The sequence below is a fragment of the Triticum urartu genome, chromosome 2, assembly GCF_003073215.2.
Source record: "Triticum urartu cultivar G1812 chromosome 2, Tu2.1, whole genome shotgun sequence".
Taxonomy (NCBI): Eukaryota; Viridiplantae; Streptophyta; class Magnoliopsida; order Poales; family Poaceae; genus Triticum; species Triticum urartu.
Window position 1 is genome coordinate 20,950,027 of NC_053023.1, and position 23,870 is coordinate 20,973,896.

Genomic DNA, 23,870 nt, shown 5'->3' on the forward strand with positions numbered 1-23,870 from the left:
TCTGCGACAGTATCCGTGAAGTTTATTCAAGAGAGTAGAAAATATGTTCATGTAGTTCTTGATGCTGGATGTGACGCCTTCTATGGTAGCCTCCATCTAATCGGACCTCTGTACTGACGACAGATTATTTCCATTATTTATATGAAGAACATGTGGCACCAGACTTGAATGTTGGGACTTGGGAGGTTCACTACTTGCTTCATTGTAGATACTATCTCCAGCTACATTTAATGTGCTTTCTAACCACACGATCTTATTTTATGTAAATACTTTTGTTGCCACAAATGGATAGACAATGCTCATTTGCGGAACAGTTACCCACTGTATTGTAGGGATTAACTTCTTCTGATCTACCATTGACGGATCGTAAGGACAATGATACATGATAGATGGGAAGTTAAAAGCTAGAGTTGAAATCAGCTGAAATCCTGTAATTTTTGTATGGTACTACTTCTGTAAAGTAATATAAGACGTTCTAGATTACTACTTTACAGATGGACTACTGATTTCCCAACTCCATGCTATTTCTGTTCAGTTTTCATTCCCTGAAATGAAAGGCAATTAGAATAATCCTACTGTCCGAGGTCTGAAAACGAGAATTCATCATGTTTAAGATCATAAACCACAAAAACTGTAATTTTTTTCATTTGTTTAGTGTAGTTCATAAATTTCCATGCATAATTTCTTTTTGTTGCAAACAAATTCTGGGAGCAAGGCAATAAATTTGGATCTCAGTACTTATATATTTTATAAATTCATGCTCTTTATATTCATGCACTTTGCGACAAAGTAATCTGTACTTGCTTTGGCCAGAAAAAGAGAGAAATGGATACAGTACTCTTTTGCTCCGCTGATCATGATTAATTTTGTTCTTATTAATAAAGACTGGAGCTCCATTACTCTATCAAGTATAGGAAGATACTACACTGGCCAATATTTGTGTTTAGTTTTCATTCTTTTTTCAAATCCTTAGTATGCGATTATGGATATTGATTTACAACAAGAGTCACACATACTACACAATAACTAATACATAACTTTTCATAATATTTCCATTTCAGAATCCGTGTTTCTATACATTAAAAGTCATATGAGATTTCATATGCCATATCACACAATATTTAGTAACAAACTTATAAAGTAGTCACATTTGGCAATGTTTATAATTATACTGCAAGTATTGTGCCCATTGACTGTTTTTCATCTTAAGATCACCTATTTGCAATGCAAACAAAGTTATTTGATTTATCCTATTATCATGTGGATCAGACTAACAGTTCCCGCGGCAAAACGCGGGGTATTATCTAGTTTACTTAATTCAGGGATTTCACCATTGTCCATGTGTATCTCCCTTATTTGAAACCCATACAATAATTCTTTTCTCTGAGACCTCATTGGTCAAACAACACACATATTGGTAACTTCCAACAACCTTGCTCTGCACATATGATGGCTGCCCAGTGCCACCAATACAACTATAGAAATATAAGTAATGCAAAGCATTTTCATAAGCTATTCTAGCAACAGGATATCTAATACCATGGTATCAAGTTATAATACTGAAATAATAAACATCCCTGAATCTATTATAATACCGAAATAAGCACAATAGCCATCAACTTGCTGTCAAATATATCCAACTTCACGCACTAATCAACCGGTGTCCAGTGGCATCAAATCTGCAGGAGTACATTTGCAGAAACTGTCACTAATTTATGCGGAGGACACTGACTGCACAATGCCAAAAAATTAGAGAGGAGGAGGCCGGCTACCTTGCAGAGAAGCAACAACGATGTAGGTGGCGGCCACATCGCGGCCCAAACGGACAAGGGGGCTGGTTGTGGAAAGGAGTGGTCATATGGCTGAACTGAATGAGGGATGAAGAGGGGGCGGGGAAGGAGCAAACAGTAGTGGCGACGACCATATAGGGCTAGGCCATGCGAGGAATCTTGTCAGCACTTCTGTGGTGGGATGGGATGGCGGTGGAGCTTGTGGATGGCGCTAACTGCTAAGACGTCATGAAGGTCCTTTGAGAGAGGGTCGTACTTGAAGGGGACAACCTTCTTGTGAAGTGTGTCATCGGTGAAGGAGAAGGAGTAGTATGTGGCGGATGGCTACACCGCCGTGGATGGGAGCGGGCGGAGGAGGCAGGAGAGGTTTGGCGGCGGACGGCGCCAGCACCGGAGTGGTATATAGGAGCCGTGATTGGAAGGATTGGGTGGGAGGGCTGGAGATAGAAACTGAGGGACTTTGTGTAAATGTGGGGTGCAGTGCGGGCATCATTTTGCAAATTTTCCAAAACTTGGCTCACACGCATTCGATGCAGATCGGAAGGCTGAAAACGACAGATGGCGGACACACTATCATCACCAACCGTGCTTTTTATAAGAATAGAGATACATCACACTTTAGTAAATATGAAAAGTAAAAAAATTGGTAAAAGGTAAGTGTTTAGGCATATACATTGCTAGGATTTTCACTGGGTTTTAAAATATAACAAATGATTTAAAATTTATTGTATTATTTTTACTAATCATTATAATATGACTGATGTAAAATTCATTATGGATCTAGAGTAAATGGAGGGACAAATGAGACCCAAGAGCCTCAAAAGTGTGTGATAGGGACAAATATTAGGGAGAAGCGGGATGTTCGACCTAGATCAATATGTGAAGGATCGTTCGGTCATAAGACTTTTGTCAGGAAAAAAGATGATCGATAAGGATATCAAAATCGCATCGGAGTCATCGGCTAGCTCTTCACGAAACCAGGATGCGACATGGTTAGTTGTTGCAGTCGAAGACAACAATGACAAATGCTTAACAATGTCAGGAGAAATCATGCGGCATGGAGCCAGGGGCAGGCCCACCTCAATTCAAGGGTATTCACTTGAATGCCCATTATTTTTGTCAAAAAACTAGGTATATATAGTATAAATACTCGGTTTTATAAGGAAAAAACGATACTAATAGCCGAGAACGTGATAGTTAAGGATTTTAGCCCAAAACCAGACGCACCCCATCGTATTTCCCTCTCACCACACTACGACATGGCCCAAATCGTTGTAGCACGCACCAGAAAAAATAACCCATCGATCGATCATCACCTTAAGAAAAAAACCATCGATCTATCAAAGGACACGAACCGGCAGCGCCGCCCTTCCCCTGTTCTCCAGTTCTCTGCGCACCACATGCGACCCGTGCAGCCAACCGACTGATCGGCACGACGGCACCGCACGGCGGCCAGGGCCCAGAGCTGCCGTCGCCTGATCGGCGATGGACCGCAGGTGCGCGTGGCGGCACAGACGCGCATGAAGAATCCAACCCAGATCTCTTGCCTCCTTTTTATTCTAAAGTTTCTGATCTCTGCAAACTACAGTAGGTAGTGGGATAGCAGGCGTGAAGGAATCAGGGGCAATAATTGATTCAATTCAAAGCCACAACCTGAATTCAGCTTTTGAAGGTAATAATCGCTAACTACACATACTAATCCTTTAACCCCGAATTCAACTATGCAAAGTGTTCTAACTGAATTTTTCTATCACTATCGAACTGCATTCAGACAACAGGGCCTCAATTTTGTTCCCGTCTTGTTCAACAGGCTGCAGTATAGAAATATAAGACCAAGTAAATTAGTTTGACCACTGACCAGTTGCACTTCTACTTAATTATAATGAAACTAGAGACTAGTTTGCAGTCAATTATGAATTGTTTAGACATGAGAATTTGCAATTTGCCATTTGAATACGTAATGTTAAAATGTTTATAAATTGTTGAACAATTTTTTTACTTCTTAATGTTGAATAGTACCAAGTTATGATCATTTTTTATCAATATAATATATTATGTGATATCTTTTATATAGTTTATTAGAACTAGTATAATATGTTATACGCGTCAAAAGAAAGGTTATAGGCTTTCAAAAAAAGATTTCAAATTTTAAATACACAGTCCTCAATTCCTGGGCCCGCCCCTGCATGGAGCAATCATAATTAATCGGATTTTAAGGTTTTTTTTTTTGCAAAAACAGTTTAGAATGATTATTTGGTTAAGGTGCTCCGACCTCATATATACAAAATACCTTTTGTATATTATATATCAGGAGTTCATGCACCTCGATCGATACCCCTAAATAACTTGCCTCTTATTGTCCTTTGTGGCTATTCTTGTTGTGTGAAATGCTGCCATCACTTTAGCGCGGTCGGTATATGTTATTGTACACGAGGAGAATACACATGGGTGTGCATTATTAAGTTTTGGGCTTTTATGCACAAACTACACATTTCGCTCTGAGCGATCGGCTCAACCAAATATTTGGCTCTACATTAATCATAATAAATATAATCATTTATACTAATTTTTAGTACTTAATACATATATTTTTATCAAATAAAAAACATTGTAATATAGTATGGTAAATTTACACTTTGTTTTATAATAAATAATTCATTTTTAACACATTACACCTTAAAACATATTTAAAGTGAACACATTACACCTTCTTAGATTAATTTCTAACTATTGCATGAATGTCGTGTATATCACTTTGTGTGTGTTTTTAAATATCTTATTAGAGATCTTGAAAGTATATGATAGATGAAATATTTTGATAGCTGTCTTTGATTAGACACACGCAAATAAACAAATCTAGAATACACAAGATGTTCGCAAGGAACTTGTCACTTAATCATTTGCACATCACTTTATGATTTTCTGGTCAAATATGTCTTACATATTACAGTGGATTTGATAATCCGCTGATTTTTTAGTGTTTACTATGAATTTTGTACTGAAATAGCATTGCTCTAACTAAGATAACACTTAGTACAAATTACAAAGCATTCAACTTAAAAATATTAGTAGCCTAACTAGAAGAGAGTGGCACTTTAGTGGCCGAGCTACCTGCAGGCCGCTACCTCGGGCCGTGCAGTATAGCGCCGCGATGTGTGCTCGCTTTTTTTCTCATGCATATATGTTAGTAGCTGTTAAGTTGAAATACATGTGTGCAATGCACTCGTGTGCTAGCTTTGTACGTGGACCGCGGGTGCGTAGGGGATACACAAGCATGTCATGAGAGCATCTCCAACAGCCGCGCAACGCGCCGCACGCTAAAAACTCATTTGCCACATGCCCTTCGCCTGGTTTGGTGCGGCCGGCAGCGCTGGCTCCAACAACCGCACTAAAACTGAGCGCGCGTGCGTAGTTCCAGCGGCCGCGCTAAAATGCAGCGTGCGCTAAACATTGCGTACATTCTTTTAATAAAATGATAAATAAAATTCATAGATGAAAACGATACATAGATATTTTACATAGTTTCATAGCATAGATAGATAAAAAAACTATGGTGCAACGATTTAAAAAGTTACTAGATAGTGCAACTACATCCTACTACCAGTCGTTGTTATCATCATCATCATCATTGCTATCCTCGCTGGTCTGGCTCGAGGTATCGAGCCACATGTCTTCCTAACGGTCATCATTAGACGAAAAGATTGACTGCCCACTATTTTCAACGATTTCGCACTGCGATAACGCCAGGGCCTTTCGCTGATGCCTGTCCAACCGCTCCGCGCGGCGCCTTGCCGTCTCCTCACGGCGCCTTGCCCAGAAGGCTTCCTCGTTGGCGACATCCTTCGGGTGGTGCCGGCGCCACTCCGCCATGGCCCGCTCGTCCTCCTCGGCGACGAGGAGGCGGCGCTACCGCCGAGCGTGCTCCGCACAGTCCTGTTCCGTGATAAGACGAGGCGGAGGGGCGACGTCCTGCGCCTGCTGGCGCGTTTGGACTTCCTGGAAGTTCATCTGCTGACGCGGCATGTCCAGGCGCCATGCCGTCACGTCGTAGGCGCGTGCGGCCTCGTGCGAGGTCCGGAACGTACCGAGGCCGAGTCGGACGTCGCCGGACCGAATCTCGGCGAAGTACCAGCCGTTGGGGCGCTGGCGGACGCCGCGGTAGCCCGATGCTCCTCGGCGGCGCGGCGGCATGGTGGCTCGTCGGTGGCGGGCGCTGGAGCGGCAAGGAGAGGAAGCGGTGGATGCGCTGGAGCGGCGAAGAAGCTATAAGACGCGTGTGACAGTGTGGATAGGCGCGTGGCGAGCGCCGCAATTTATAGGCGCGCCGGAAGCGGCGCGTCAAAAGTAGCGCGTGGGCTGCCGCCCTTTCTCGCGCGTGCTGAAGCGCGCGAAACCGTCCAGCGCACGCTAAAAACTAAGTTTACTGTGAGCCTGATGGGCTGATTTAAAATTAGCACATGTGGGGTGGTGCGATGTTAATTCTGGGCCCGTCTGGCGCTGCAGGCTAGCCTAACCTCTGAAGCGGTGCTTTTTCTTCCCTTGGTCAGATGATTTCATCCCCTTCCCTCGTCGTAGCTGTGTGGGGCGACCATTCACCATGGATGGACTCGAGTTGTTCTTTGAAGAAGCAGATTCAGGGTGAACCAGTTTGCCCCGCATAATTTCTCTTGCTCTTACTTTTTCCAAACTGAAATCTGTTTTGACTTGGATATCCTACTCCTTGATTTCGCAACGATTTGTCGTTGAGTCCTTCGTCTCCAGTTGTTGGTTTGGATCTGGCTGATTGAGAATCGTGTGTGTGCTCCAGGTTGGTTCCTAGGCTAGATGCGGGTGATATTTTGGGTGGCGGAATGTTGTGTGAGTATGTGGTTGCTTCCATCCATGAAGCTGGCCGGCGCTCCGCTGAGGTGATTTCTTCTGAACCATGGACAGCAGCAACGCCGAAGACCAGTTCCGATCGGTGGAAGCCAATGTTGCCTCGCACAGCAATGGTGACAGGAAGGTCGTTGGTGACTCAAACGATATGGCTCCTCAAATACGACCGCTGCAGCTGTAGGAGAGGATGGAGATGCAGAGGGTGTGGTCGTCAACAACTCAAAAGGCTCTTGCTGGACTCTGACGGTAAGGAACAGTCACCCTGGCATGGCACATGTTGACGGAGACAACTCCCGTGCCGCGTACATGAAACTGGAGTGATGCATGGTTGACGGCGACGTGGAGCTGTGCTGCCCTCCGGTGTTTGCTGGTGTACTGAGCCCGTGCAGAATATCAAAAGAGATAATATCATATGCAGTCATATAACTTACGTTCAATGTTTAGTTTGGTGTTAAAATTTTAAAAATACAAATTTATGGTCATCTAACTTGCATCCTTACGCAAATACAGTTACTTTGCTTGTATTCAGACGTATCCTGCGCTGATGTGGCATGTCAGCATGGCTATGCCCATTATCAATGATTGGGAACAGCTTGAACGAGGCGCGCATATTTTTATTTTACAGAAACACCCCCTGTTTTGTATTTAATTAAGCAGTAGCTCTTCAATAACACATGTGGGTACAACTTAATCGCAAAGAAGATTTGAGGAGATTTGAACTCTAGACATCGTATACACACATGCACTAGCTACATACTCGTGACTATAAAGAGATGTGCCTTCTTTAATATGGACGCAGATTCTTTTTATATTCCATTTTTCCCCACGTTCAGCCCAGAAAACCGGTTCCAAAAAATCTCACCTTTTTGTCCAAAAAATTCAAATGAAATTCAAATTTGAAAAATCGCAAGTTCAATTCATTATTGTTCTGATACTGTATGCATATGAGAGATATATATTTGACATGGTTTCTGTCATTTAAATTAAAAAATTCAGGCAATAACATAGTTTTCCGGGGACCACAAAAATTTCTGGTAACCGATCTGTTATCAGAAATTCGGTCCGGGAGAAAAAACCTGAATACGAGTAGTTCCATTGCCAAATATAAAATTTATTGTTTATCTTTTAGACAATTATAGGTATTTGGTGTAGTGGTTAGCTCATGCGGTTTCACACTTGAGGTCGACGAATGGAATCCATCGGGCCCCTTTTTTCCCTGCGGAATTATCCATGCGCCCAAGTTACAAATTTTTGGTTGACCCACTGACTGGCGGGCCCTGTATAGATTAGTCTAGTTACCTGGTTAGCCTAACCTATTGTTAGTATCACACCGACTAGTGGCCCCACCCCTAAATTACCAGTTAGACATGTGCGTCTGTTTATCTGATTAATCTGGACAAACTTGACATGTTTTTTTTTGAGAATAACTTGACGTGCTTTTTTGTGTAATCAAATAGATTTTAGTTGTGCATGTACAACATCGAGCAGCACTGGTGGGATGGATGTAATTGTTTAATGAACAGGTTGTTGGTTCGATGCCGTAAAAAAACAGGTTGTTGGTTCGAACCCAATCTACCCCATCATTTTTCATTATATTTGACGTCTTTTGTCGTCATTAAATAAATTACGTAGGGATTTTTCTGAAAAGAAAAACGCTGTGCTAGAGGCACCCAACCCCTTGTGCACTCCTAGCCACTGACAGGTAGGCCTCCGTCAGGCTGGCGCGTCACATGGGCAGGTTATACAGCTAGATATGAGCGAAGTGATCGTATTTGCACAATAACGCAAGTTGGATAACCATAAATCCGTATTTTTCTTCTACGAATACAGTTAATATACAGGAATGTCATGCACGGTTGGCACCGATCGTGACGAGCACTGACGGGGCTGATTCTGGCCTGCAGGTAGCTCGGCCACGAAAGGCCATTTTGGCAATGAAAATTGCTTTATGGTTTAGTACTATAAATTGTGTTTTTTATCTTGTCAAACAGCATCGTCATCTTTGATACGTCATCCCCGACAGCTAAATTCGCACACGCCTACGGAAGCAGTGTCCCTGCGGGCTCCATTGTCATGGCCGAATTGGTACTTGGGAGAATATTTGATACTCCCACCCTTAGGGTGCTCCCACTGCTCCAAACTCGGTAGCACATTTTTAAATGTTCAAAAAATTCTAAAAACAATCTAGCACATTGACACAACATCAACTTATGTTGTAAAAAAATTCAAATTAAAATTCAAAACATTGCTCGAGATAGAAAAATAACAATATTGGCATAAATGTGATAATGGGTCAAATCTAAAGCCCAACTTATGTTGTGTTCTATCTACTGTCGAATTTGTCATTTATGTTTCTCAAGCTATGTTTCATATTTTGATTTCAAATTTTGTGACAACATACAATGATGTCGTGTCTGTGTGCTGGATTTTTTTCAGAATTTTTCGAACATTTAAAAATGTCCTATCGAGTTTGGAGCCCCGGGAGCACCCTAAGAGTTGGGAGTACCGGATATTCTCCTGTGGTACTTCGTGATGGATGTGCACCCATGGGCAGCGATCCTCGTTTTCGTCTACCCTCGACCTTGTTTTTTTGTGCATAATGAAACTTTCATTATTTAACCAGAGTCATTACAATCCTGTTGACATAAGATGTCAACCTCATTAGGGGCACAATGAAGCCAAACAGCAGTTTTGGGCAGTAAAAGGCCCATTTGTGCGAGAGCGTGGCTAGCTTTATTCTGCTCTCGTTTAATCACCGCTATTTCATGTGGCCGGACAGCTAGGATCTGCTTGATGTCGCCAACCATGGCCGCCACTGGAGCCCTGTTGGTTTCGGTGTCCCTGACCATATGAGCCGCTGTCGAGCAGTCCGTCTCCACTATCAACCTGTCCGGGCTCCGCTCCATAGCCAGAGTCACTCCCTCCATGAGCGCTGCCATCTCTGCCTCGAGGGCGTTCGTACAGCGTGGGATGAACCGGCAAGAAGCGAAAATGACGGCACTTGTATGATCACGAAGTATCATCCCAGCACCTCCTGTTCCCTCCTATTCCTTCCATGCACCATCCACGTTCGGCCACCATAAGTAATCACTCCCTTCCCCTTGGCAACATCATCGGATGGATTTTGCTGAATGTACAACAGCGTATTGATGTAGCCGGACAGGAATCTGGTAGAAGCCTCAAGTGGTGGTGAAGGTTTGTGGTGGTATACTTCATTACGTACATACCAGCTCCGGCGCCAAAGTGTCATCACCATAGGGAGTCTCTCCTCGTTCTTGCATTGGTCCAGCAGGTGGATGATCCACTCCGGCCCAGTGTTGACGACGGTCTCCAGCTTGGGCATACTCCATGTACGCGCCATCGCCGTCCATAGTTGTCGGGCCAACGGGCGACGGCATAGGGCGTGGTATGTGTCCTCGCATTCCAAACCACATAAAGCACATATATTAGACACCTCCAGTGTTCGTTTATGTTTATTTTCAAGCGTTGCCAGAGATTTCGCCGCGACTCTTCATGCGAAAACTCGTATCTTAGGAGGAGCAGGGCACCCCACACTTGCCTTCCAGACGGCACTACCCTCGACCTTTATCCTCCATTCCACACAAGTGTTTTAAAAAAAACGCTTTAGCTATACATCACCCGACTGAAAAGACAATTAGGGTCAGTCAAATTCTTTTTCCTAAACTATGCACACACACCTACACTACCACGTGCATGCATGCAACTTGCAGCTAGTGCGTGCAGGACAGGTGAGGCGGCCGCCGAGATCATTAATGGGGCTTGCTAGTGCAGAGTAATTGAGATCACGCGAGCAAAGCTCATCTTCGTATAAATTAAAAAAAATTAATTTTGCGAATTTTCTCCATCATGTGAATGAACGAGTCCGAGCGTGTTTCGTTGTCTCTTCTCTCTGCCTTCTTTATTATGTCGTGTAAATGCCTCTAATTCATTCTTTCTAAGAAAACTTTACTATTTTGATTTTATTTTATTTTTTGTTTCATTTTGTTTCTACCAATGTCACTAATTCATTCTATCTTAGAAAACTTCATTATTTTGATTTTGTTTCATTTTATTTCTTTTTTAAAGGTAATACCATTGTCACTAATTCATTCTTCCTTAGAAAAATTTCATTAATCTTTTTTGTTTAGTTTTTGTTTCATTTTGTTTCTTCTTTAAAGGCAATACAAATGTCACTAATTTATTCCTTTTTAGGAAACTTTTGTTCTATTAAACCACTTTTATATGCTTATTATTGCATATTCTAAAAAATGCATTTTTTTTGTAAATTGTGTGCAATTTATTATTATTATTATTGTTATTATTATTATTATTATTATTATTATTATTATTTTCTTTTTTCTTTAAGGGTAATACCAATGATACTAATTTGTTTCATTTTAGAAAACATGTTTTTGCGAAAACTCCACTTTTGCATGTCTAATCTTGCATATTATAATAAATGCAATTACTGTGTAAATTGTGTGCAAATTTTACCATTATTTCTTTTTGTTTTTATCCTCTTTCCTCTCAAAGGGTAATACCAATGTCACTAATTCACTATTTCTTAGAATAATTCATTATTTTGATTATGTTTGAGTTTTATTTTATTTTCTTCCTTCACTAGTAGAAAAGGGGGCAAAGGTCCAGGCCGGATCAGCCCATTAGTCCCGGTTCAGTCCAGAACTGGGACCAATGGGGGCATTGGACCCGGTTCGTGATCCCAGGGGGCCGGCCGGGCCACACGTGGGCCATTGGTCCCGGTTCGTCTGGACCTTTTGGTCCCGATTGGTGGGACGAACCGGGACCAATGGGCCTCGCTCCTGGCCCACCACCATTGGTCCCGGTTGGTGGCTTGAACCGGGACCAAAGGCTCCCTTTTAGTCCCGGTTCATGCCACCAACCGGGACCAATGAGGTGCCTATATATACCCCCTCGCGTAAGAGCAGAGCACACTGCTCTGTTTTTTCTGGCCGAGAGGGAGAGGGCTTGGTGGTGCTCTAGCTCACCTCCTATGCACACAAGGTGTTCGATGGAATGCCCGAGCCACACTACTTAAGCTTTCTCCTCACCAAGCTCGACCTCCAAGCTCCATTTTCCTCAATATTTGTCTAGGTTTAGCGGTCCGTCACGCCCCGTCCCCATCTTCACCGCCGTCGATCACCCGCGCCGAGCTCATCGCTGGCACCACCGTGGTGAGCCTCTTGTTCTTATCTTCTTTCTGAAAGGAAAAAATATTATTACTTGTATGTTTACATAGATACTTGTATTATTTTCTTACTTTTATTATTTCATCTTATATAGTGCGATGGTTTTGGTATCCGCCCCCGTCGGCCCTTGTCATGTCTATGATTCGGATGTGGTATATATATTATCTTTATAACTATTGGTTCATTTATTGTTTATGAAAATTATGCTGACCAACATGACATAGATTTTATTTATCTAGGATGTATGTGAACTGGAAATTCCAACCGACCCTATTGTCGAGAGGTTAAATTTAGTTGAAGAAGAAAACAATTTCTTGAAGGAAAAAATAAAAAAAATTGAGGAGGAGAAGATGATATTGGAGTTGCATGTTGCGGATGTCGTCGATGATCACAAGATCAAGATGGATGCAATGCGCTTGAAGATGAGAAAGATTAGAAAATATGCCATTCATACTGAGGCTTGGTATCATTATGCCGTTGGATCAATTGTTACCTTGGTTGCGATTATGATCGCATTTGTTTTCGCATTGAAATGTTTTACATAGTTTCAATGTATGGTTTAATTAATTAGATGCTCTGGAGAGCTATATGTTGTTAGATGAGAACTATGTATGTACTTTGGTTTTAATGTGATGATGAACTCCTATTAATTTGGACACTTAATTATATATAATGCACGTAGATGAACCGGCAATGGATGTACGGTGACAGACACACCTCCAAGTACATTAAGGGCGTGCATGAGTTTCTCGATGCGGCTGAGGCAAACAAGCATAATGGTTTTATGTGTTGTCCATGCACTGAATGTGGGAATACGATGTCTTACTCTAACCGGAAAATCCTTCACTCCCACCTGCTTTACAAGGGTTTCATGCCACACTATAATGTTTGGACGAGGCATGGAGAAATAGGGGTTATGATGGAAGACGGCGAAGAAGAAGAGTATGATGACAACTATGTGCCCCCTGAATACGGTGATGCTGCAACGGGGGGAGCTGGTGAAGATCAAGAGGAACCAGACGATGTGCCCAATGATGCTGCAACGGGTGAAGCTGCTGAAGATCAAGAGGAACCAGACGATGTGCCCAATGATGATGATCTTCGCCGGGTCATTGTCGATGCAAGGACGCAATGCGAAAGTCAAAAGGAGAAGCTGAAGTTCGATCGCATGTTAGAGGATCACAAAAAAGGGTTGTACCCCAATTGCGAAGATGGCAACACAAAGCTCGGTACCGTACTGGAATTGCTGCAGTGGAAGGCAGAGAATGCTGTGCCTGACAAAGGATTTGAGAAGCTACTGAAAATATTGAAGAAGAAGCTTCCAAAGGATAACGAATTGCCCGACAGTACATACGCAGCAAAGAAGGTCGTATGCCCTCTAGGATTGGAGGTGGAGAAGATACATGCATGCCCTAATGACTGCATCCTCTACCACGGTGCATACAAGGATCTGAACGCATGCCCGGTATGCGGTGCATTGTGGTATAAGATCAGACGAGATGGCCCTGGTGATGTTGACGGCGAGCCCCCCAGGAAGAGGGTTCCTGCGAAGGTGATGTGGTATGCTCCTATAATACCACGGTTTAAACGTCTATTCAGAAACGGAGAGCATGCCAAGTTGATGCGATGCCACAGTGAGGACCGTAAGAAAGACGGGAAGTTGAGAGCACCCGCTGACGGGTCGCAGTGGAGAAAAATCAAGAGAAAGTACTGGGATGAGTTTGCAAAGGACCCAAGGAACATAGGGTTTGCTTTAAGCGCGGATGGCATTAATCCTTTCGAGGAGCAGTGCAGCAATCACAGCACCTGGCCCGTGACTCTATGTATGTATAACCTTCCTCCTTGGATGTGCATGAAGCGGAAGTTCATTATGATGCCAGTTCTCATCCAAGGCCCTAAGCAACCCGGCAACGACATTGATGTGTACCTAAGGCCATTAGTTGAAGAACTTTTACAGCTGTGGAATAGAAACAGTGTACGTACGTGAGATGAGCATAGACAGGAGGAATTTAACCTAAAGGCGTTGCTGTTCGTGACCATCAACGATTGGCCCGCTCTCAGTAACCTTTCAGGATAGACAAACAAAGGATACCACGCATGCACGCACTGTTTAGATGACACTGAAAGTATATACCTGGACAAATGCAGGAAGAATGTGTACTTGGGCCATCGTCGATTTCTTCCGACCAACCATCAATGTCAAAAGAAAGGCAAGCATTTCAAAGGCGAGGCAGATCACCGGAAGAAGCCTGCCATGCGTACCGGTGATCACGTACTTGCTATGCTCAATGATTTACACGTAATCTTTGGAAGGGTCCCGGCGCACTAGCTGTTCCGAATGACGCTGAGGGACACGCACCCATGTGGAAGACGAAATCTATATTTTGGGACCTACCCTACTGGAAAGACCTAGAGGTCCGCTCTTCAATCGACATGATGCACGTGACAAAGAACCTTTGCGTGAACCTGCTAGGCTTCTTGGGCGTGTATGGAAAGACAAAAGATACACCTGAGGCACGGGAGGACCTGCAACATTTGCACGAAAAAGACGGCATGCCTCCGAAGCTGTATGAAGGTCCTGCCAGCTATGGTCTTACGAAAGAAGAGAAAGAAATCTTCTTTGAATGCCTGCTCAGTATGAAGGTCCCGACTGGCTTCTCGTCGAATATAAAGGGAATAATAAATATGCCAGAGAAAAAGTTCAAGAACCTAAAGTCTCATGACTGCCACGTGATTATGACGCAACTGCTTCCGTTGCATTGAGGGGGCTTCTACCGAAAAACGTCCGATTAGCCATTGTGAAGCTATGTGCATTCCTCAATGCAATCTCTCAAAAGGTGATCGATCCAGAAATCGTACCAAGGCTAAGGAGTGATGTGGCGCAATGTCTTGCCAATTTCGAGCTGGTGTTCCCACCATCCTTCTTCAATATCATGACGCACGTCCTAGTTCATCTAGTCGACGAGATTGACATTCTGGGGCCCGTATTTCTACACAATATGTTCCCCTTTGAGAGGTTCATGGGAGTCCTAAAGAAATATGTCCGTAACCGCGCTAGGCCAGAAGGAAGCATCTCCATGGGCCATCAAACAGAGGATGTCATCGGGTTTTGTGTTGACTTCATTCCTGGCCTTAAGAAGATAGGTCTCCCTAAATCGAGGTATGAGGGGAGACTGACTGGAAAAGGCACTCTTGGAAGTGACTCAATAATATGCAGGGACGGATATTCTTGGTCTCAAGCACACTACATAGTTCTACAGAACTCTACCTTGGTGACCCCGTATGTCGATGAACACAAGAACAGTCTGCGCTCCAAACACCCGGAGCAGTGCGACGAATGGATTACATGTGAACACATCAGGATTTTCAGCAGTTGGTTGGAAGCACGTCTCAGAGGTGACAACATTGTTTGTGATGAGTTGTACTTGTTGTCCAGGGGACCATCTTTGACTGTATTGATTTACAAAGGATACGAGATAAATGGGAATACATTTTACACGATTGACCAAGATCAAAAGAGCACCAACCAAAACAGCGGTGTCCGCTTTGATGCAACAACCGAGAGGGGAAAGGACACATATTATGGTTACATAGTGGACATATGGGAACTTGACTACGGACATGATTTTAAGGTCCCTTTGTTTAAGTGCAAATGGGTCAATCTGTCAGGAGGCGGGGTACAGGTAGACCCACAGTACGGAATGACAACAGTGGATCTGAAAAATCTTGGGTACACTGACGAACCATTCGTCCTAGCCAATGATGTGGCACAGGTTATCTATGTGAAGGATCATGTCTACCGGACCAAGAAAAAGAAAAGATAAGGAAGCGAATACATCATACGATGAGCCAAAGCGCCACGTAGTTCTTTCATGAAAAAGGGACATCCTGGGAGTGGAGGGCAAGACAGACATGTCTGAAGATTATGAAAAGTTTCATGAAATTCCTCCCTTCAAAGTCAAGGCTGACCCAAGCATCCTGATAATCGATGAAGATTATCCATGGTTATGGCGCAATAAGCAAAAATGACACAAGCGAAGAAAAAGTGAAGACTTTCTCCCGCAACTATTATGATGATACCATGCCAAATTTGTAACAGACGAGTATGATACCATTGTCCGTTTTGTACATGCACATGCTATGCCAACTTTTTCAGAGTTCATTTGAAAACTATGAATTTACGTCGAATTTTCTCCATAGGTGCATCTATGTTCATGTTTATAGTAAAGTTAATCACAAACTTGTGATTCACACAAATTTCAAAGAATTCAAACTTTAACTATTCAAATTTGAAAACTAATGGCACTAACAAAAAGTTTATAATTTTTCTAAAACTAATGGCACTAACAGAAAGTTTATAATTTTGCTGACCTAAAAGCAAAAAGAATTAAAAAATAAAGTAAAAACAAAAGAAAATAAATAATACAGAAAACAAAACAAAAAACTGGAAAAAAATAAAAATAGCAACAATAAGTATTTTGTTGTAAGTAGAAACAAAATAAAATAAATAAAGCAACAAAGAAAACAAAAAAAACAAAAAAAAGAGTTTTCAAATATGAAAACTAATGGCACTAACAGAAATTTATATTTTTTCTAAAACTAAAAGCAAAAAGAATTAAAAAATAAAGCAAAAAACAAAAGAAAATAAATAATGCAGAAAACAAAACAAAAAACTGGAAAAAATAGGGCTCGCCCCTGGCCCATGACCATTAGTCCCAGTTTGTGCCACAAACCGGGACTATAGGGTTGGTCCTCGTTGCGCTCAGAGTTTAGTCCCACCTCGCCAACCGAAGGGCGCTCACACCGGTTTATAAGCCCGTCCCTCTCTGCCTTGTTGAGCTCCTCTCAAAGTGAAAATAGATGCCCCTATATAGGGAATTTAACCTAAATCCATAATGAATTTCTCTGAAATTCATAGAAATTGATTATGAATTTAGGTCAAATTTTCTCTATAGGTGCATCTATGTTCATTTTTTAGTAAAGTTAATCACAAACTTGTGATTCACACACATTTCAAAGAATTCAAATTTTAACTATTCAAATTTGAAAACTAATGGCACTAACAGAAAGTTTATAATTTTGCTAACCTAAAAGCAAAAAGAATTAAAAAAATAAAGTAAAATACAAAAGAAAATAAATAATGCAGAAAACAAAACAAAAAACTGGAAAAAAACAAAAATAGCAACAATAAGTATTTTGTTGTAAGTAGAAACAAAATAAAATAAATAAAGCAACAAAGAAAACAAAAAACTAAAAAAAGTGTTTTCAAATTTGAAAACTAATGGCACTAACAGAAAGTTTATAATTTTTCTAAAACTAAAAGGAACAAGGATTAAAAAATAAAGCAAAAAACAAAAGAAAATAAATAATGCAGAAAAAAACAGGAAAAAATAGCAACAATAAGTATTTTGTTGTAAGTAGAAACAAAATAAAATAAATAAAGCAACAAAGAAAAGAAAACTGCCACCTATTGGGCCACCACGACCTGAATACGACTAGAAAGCCAACCTGGGCCAGGATTCAGGCCCGCGGAAGGCCCAATAGGCCCACAAGCAGAGAGGTGTCACATTAGGCCCATAGGCCTGCAGTTCAGAGGAGTTCGAGAGGGAAGAGGCAGCGAAGCTTATAAACATGTGTTGGCCGCTCTCAACTGGCGAGGTGGGACTAAACTCCCACCACCGCGCCAGCGCAAGGCCATTGGTCCCGGTTGGTGGCACCAACCGGGACTAAAGGGGAGCATTGGTCCCGGTTCGTGGCACAAACCGGGACCAATGCTCCGTCTATATATACAACACTTGTGAAATTTTTTGTTCAGTTCTTCGATCCCGCCCCGACGACGCCGCTAGGCTGCCCCTCTGCGCCTCGCCATCGCCGTCGTCGCCCCTGCCTCCGACGCCATCCCGCGCCGCCCCGACGCCGTCGCCGCCCCGCGTCGCGCCCCGACGCCGTCGCCGCCCCGCCTCTGTCTCGCCGTCGCCTTTGCCTCGCCGCACCCCAGCTGCCCCACGCCGCCGTCGCCTCTTCCTCGCTTTGGTCAGGGCCGACACCGCCCCCCTCTTCCCCCTGTTTTTTTCAAATATATATATATATATATATGTTTTTTTCCTGATTATATGTATATGTATGAGTATATGTATGTGTGTATATCTGTTTATATGTCCTTTTTTAGATTTTTTGTTTTTTGCATTTTTATAAAAATGTATATATGTATGTATATATGTTCTCTGTGTGTGTATATATATATATGTTAATGTATATATGCAAAAGATAGATTTTTAGAAAAAATAGTAATTTTTTCTGTTCATAGATTTTTTGGTGATATTGATTATTGTAAATATGCAAATGTTTGTATATTCATATGAACAATGAATTAGGCAAAACCTTTACCTTTTTTCTAAAATTTCTATTTGAACATTATTTAAAAAAAACAAGCAATACTACTTCATGTATTTTTAAGAAGGAAGAAGAAGAAAAAGAATGAGAGGAAAAAGGAAATAAGAAGAGGAAGAAAGGAGAAGAAGAGGGGAGAGGAAGACGAGGAGAAATAAATAACAAGAAGAAAAAAGAAGAAAAAGAAGAGGAGAAGAAGAAAGGAATAGAGGAGAAGAAGAGAACTTCTCCTCTTTTTTTTCTTCTTTTTTTCTTCGATCTTCTCCTCTAGCTATTCCTTTCTTCTTCTCCTCTTTTTATTTCTTCTTTGTTTTCTTATGTTTTATCGGGTCTGTCGTCATCGTTATATACCCCTCCCGATAACTTCAACATGAGGGGGGGGGGGTCGATATACCCCCTCCCCAATAATATTATTTTCCCATGTACGTATGTCATGTCGATATAAACTCCCGATAACTTCAACACGTGGGGGGGGGTCGATATACCCCCTCCCAATAACTTCAACATGAGGGGGGGTCGATATACCCCCTCCCGATAACTTCAACACGTGGGGGAGGGGTCGACATACACCCCCTCCCGATAACTTCAACACGAGGGGGGTCGATATACCCCCTCCCGATAACTTCAACACGTGGGGGGTCGATATACCCCCTCCACGAAAATATTATTTTCCCATGTACGTATGTCGTCGTTGTCGATATACCCCAAACCCTTGAAGCGTTGTCGAGGCCACCCCAAACCCTAGAGAAGCAGCGTCGAGGCCACTAATTAATATTAGTTCTACGTTTGCCACTAATATATCCATCTGTCATGTTTGAATAATAATTGCCATGTTGTAAATATTTGTAGAAATTATGGACACCGCCCAAGACAAAGTACAAGAAGAGTTGTTGGGGGACATAATCGCACGAGGAAGTGATGTCGTCTGCTCGTTGTTTCTCAATGACACCGATGGTCTGGAAGCAGCTCGCTATGATTATGATGGCTCCGGTGACCCAATGCCGGTGCAAGGAGACCGTGATGACGCCTCCGGTGACCGAACCGTGTCCGGCCAGGTATATATATTAGTTAAGCCTGTGCTGACTAGCTAATTGATGCATTCATTGTTTTGGTATGTACACATATTAATTAAGTCTTTGTTCTTTTTTCTAGCCCTCCGGATCGAGCACAACTTCGGTAAAGAGACGAGGCCCGAAGAAAAAGTTGAGCTCGGATGAAAGGTTTGAGATCATAGCAATCGCGCCCGACGGCCAACCGATTGAACCCATCCGGACAAAGAACGCATTTCTTGCTCAGTGCGGGGTTCTGGTTAGGGACAAGATCCCGATCAGCATCCAGCAATGGTTAAAGCCGGCTACAAAAGACCCTGAGGTGTCTTATGTCAATGATATGCAGAAAAATGATCTTTGGACTGAGCTGAAGTCAAATTGCACCCTACCGCCAGAGGATGCTTTCTACCTCTTGAGCTTGCCTTGGTTTTCCCCGAAGAGGAAAGGATGATGCAGTAGAGTAGCATAAGTATTTCCCTCAGTTTTTGAGAACCAAGGTATCAATCCAGTAGGAGGCCACGCGCAAGTCCCTCGTACCTACACAACACAAAGAGCTCAACGCAACCAACGCGATTAGGGGTTGTCAATCCCTTCACGGTCACTTATGGAAGTGAGATCCGATAGAAATATTTTTGGTATTTTTGATATAAAGATGCAAAGTGAAAAGTAAAAGGCAAAGTAAAAACAAAACAAGATTAAAGTGATGGAGATTGATATGATGAGAATAGACCCGGGGGCCATAGGTTTCACTAGTGGCTTCTCTCAAGAGCATAAGTTTTCTACGGTGGGTGAACAAATTACTGTTGAGCAATTGACAGAATTGAGCATAATTATGAGAATATCTAGGCATGATCATGTATATAGGCATCACGTCCGTGACAAGTAGATCGAAACGATTTTGCATCTACTACTATTACTCCACTCATCGACCGCTATCCAGCATGCATCTAGAGTATTAAGTTAAAAACAGAGTAACGCTTTAAGCAAGATGACATGATGTAGAGAGATAAATTCATGCAATATGAAATAAACCCCATCTTGTTATCCTCGATGGCAACGATACAATACGTGTCTTGCTGCCCCTTCTGTCACTGGGAAAGAACACCTCAAGATCGAACCCAAAGCTAAGCACTTCTCCCATGGCAAGAACTACCAATCTAGTTGGCCAAACCAAACGGATAATTCGAAGAGACTTGCAAAGATAACCAATCATACATAAAAGAATTCAGAGAAGATTCAAATATTGTTCATAGATAGACTTGATCATAAACCCACAATTCATCGATCTCAACAAACACACCGCAAAAGAAGAAGATTACATCGAATAGATCTCCACAAGAGAGGGGGAGAACATTGTATTGAGATCCAAAAAGAGAGAAGAAGCCATCTAGCTAATAACTATGGACCCGAAGGTCTGAGGTAAACTACTCACACTTCATCGGAGGGGCTATGATGATGTAGAAGCCCTCCGTGATGACGGCCCTCTCCGGTGGAGCTCCGGAACAGGCCCCAAGATGGGATCTCGTGGATACAGAAAGTTGCGGCGGTGGAATTAGGTTTTTGGCTCCCGTTCTGATCGTTTTGGGGTACGTGGGTATATATAGGAGGAAGGAGTACGTCGGTGATGATGTAGAAGCCCTCCGTGATGACGGCCCTGTAGGGGGGGCGCGCCCCCTACCCTCGTGACCGCCTCCGGTACTTCTTGGAGTAGGGTCCAAGTCTCCTGGGTCTTATCCGAGAAGAAAATCACGTTCCAAAAAGGATTTTTCTGTTTGGACTGCGTTTGATATTCTGTTTCTTCGAAACACTGAAATAGGCAAATCTGGGCTGGGCCTCCGGTTAATAGGTTAGTCCCAAAAATAATATAAAAGTGGAAAATAAAGCCCAATATAGTCCAAAACAGTAGATAATATAGCATGGAGCAATCAAAAATTATAGATACGTAAGAGGCGTATCAGGCATCCCCAAGCTTAATTCCTGCTCGTCCTCAAGTAGGTAAATGATAAAAAGAGAATTTTTGATGCGGAGTGCTACTTGGCATAATTTCAATGCAAAATTTCTTAATTGTAGTATGAATATTCAGATTAGAAAGATTCAAGACAAAAGTTCATATTGACATAAAGAATAATAACACTTCAAGCAAACTAACAAAGCAATTATGTTTTCTCAAAGTAACATGGCCAAAGAAAGTTCATCCCTACAAAATCATATAGTTTAGTCATGCTCCATTTTCGTCACACAAGAATGCTCTCATCATGCACAACCCCAATGACAAGCCAAGAAATTGTTTCATACCTTAATAATTTCAAACTCATAAACTTTCACGCAATACATGAGTGTGAGCCATGGATATAGCACTATGGGTGGAATAGAATATAATAATGAGGGTTGTGTGGAGAAGACAAAAAAGGAGAAAGTCTCACATCAACGAGGCTAATCAATGGGCTAGGGAGATGCCCATCGATTGATGTTAATGCGAGGAGTAGGGATTGCCATGCAACGGATGCACTAGAGCTATAAATGTATGAAAGCTCAACAAAAGAAACTAAGTGGGTGTGCATCCAACTTGCTTGCTCATGAAGACCTAGGGCACTTGAGGAGGCCCATTGTTGGAATATACAAGCCAAGTTCTGTAATGAAAAATTCCCACTAGTATATGAAAGTGATAACTCAAGAGACTCTCTATATGAAGAACATGGTGCTACTTTGAAGCACAAGTGTGGAAAAAAGGATAGTAACATTGCCCCTTTTTGTTTTTTTGGGCCTTTTTTTTGGCATTTTTTTGGGACAATGCTCTATTGAATGATGATTATCACACTTCTATTTATTTACAACTCAATGATTACAACTCGATACTAGAACAAAGTATGACTCTATATGAATGCCTCCGGCGGTGTACCGGGATATGCAATGAATCAAGAGTGACAAGTAAAAATTATGAACGGTGGCTTTGCCACAAATACTATGTCAACTACATGATCATGCTAAGCAATATGACAATGATGAATGTGTCATGATAAACTGGATGGTGGAAAGTTGCATGGCAATATATCTCGGAATGGCTATGGAAATGCCATAATAGGTAGGTATGGTGGCTGTTTTGAGGAAGATATAAGGAGGTTTATGTGTGAAAGAGTGTATCATATCACGGGGTTTGGATGCACCGGCGAAGTTTGCACCAACTCTCAATGTGAGAAAGGGCAATGCACAGTACCGTAGAGGCTAGCAATGATGGAAGGGTGAGAGTGCGTATAATCCATGGACTCAACATTAGTCATAAAGAACTCATATACTTATTGCAAAAATCTACAAGCCATCAAAAACCAAAGTATTATGCGCATGCTCCTAGGGGGATAGATTGGTAGGAAAAGACCATCGCTCGTCCCCGACTGCCACTCATAAGGAGGACAATCAAATAACACCTCATGTTTCAAATTTGTTGCATAATGTTAACCATACGTGCATGCTACGGGACTTGCAAACTCTAAGTCAAGCACTTCTCAAATTCACAATTACTCTACTAGCATGACTTTGATATTACTAGCTCCATATCTCAAAACAATTATCAATCATCCAACTTTTCTTAGTATTCAACGCACTCAAAAGAAAGTTTCACAAATCTTGAATACCAAGCAAGTTATTATTAAGCAAATTACCATGCTATTACGACTCTCAAAATAATTTAAGTGAAGCATGAGAGATCATAGTTTCTTTAAAACAAACCACCACCGTGCTCTAAAAGATCTAAGTGAAGCACATAGAGCAAAATTTCAACGCTCAAAAGATATAAGTGAAGCACATAGAGCAAAACTACATAGCTCAAAAGATATAAGTGAAGCACATAGAGTATTCTATCAAATTTTAATTCATAGATGACTCTCTCAAAAGGTTTGTACAGCAAGGAGGATTGTGGCACACTAACAAACAAAGACACAAATAATACAAGACGCTCCAAGCAAAACACATATCATGTTGGTGAATAAAAATATAGCTCCAAGTAAATTACCGATGGAAGTGGACGAAAGAGGGGATGCCTTCTGGGGCATCCCCAAGCTTTGACTTTTTGGTGTCCTTGGATTATCTTGGGGGTGCCATGGGCATCCCCAAGCTTAGGCTCTTGCCACTCCTTGTTCCATAATCCATCAAAAGAACTCACCCAAAACTTGAAAACTTCACAACACAAAACTCAATAGAAATCTCGTGAGCTCCGTTAGAGAAAGAAAACATAAAACCACTTCAAGGTACTGTAATGAACTCATTCTTTATTTATTTTGGTTTTAAACCTACTGTATTCCAACTTCTCTATGGATTATAAACTATTTTACTAACCATAGATTCATCAAAATAAGCAAACAACACACGAAAAACAGAATCTGTCAAAAACAGAACAGTCTGTAGTAATCTGTAACTAACGCAAACTTCTGGAACTCCAAAAAATCTACCAAAATTAGACGACCTAGATAATTTGTTTATTGATCATAAGAAATTGGATTCAGTATTTTATCACATTCTGATGATTTTTAGTAATTCGGGCACTGAACGCAAAGTTTCTGGAAATT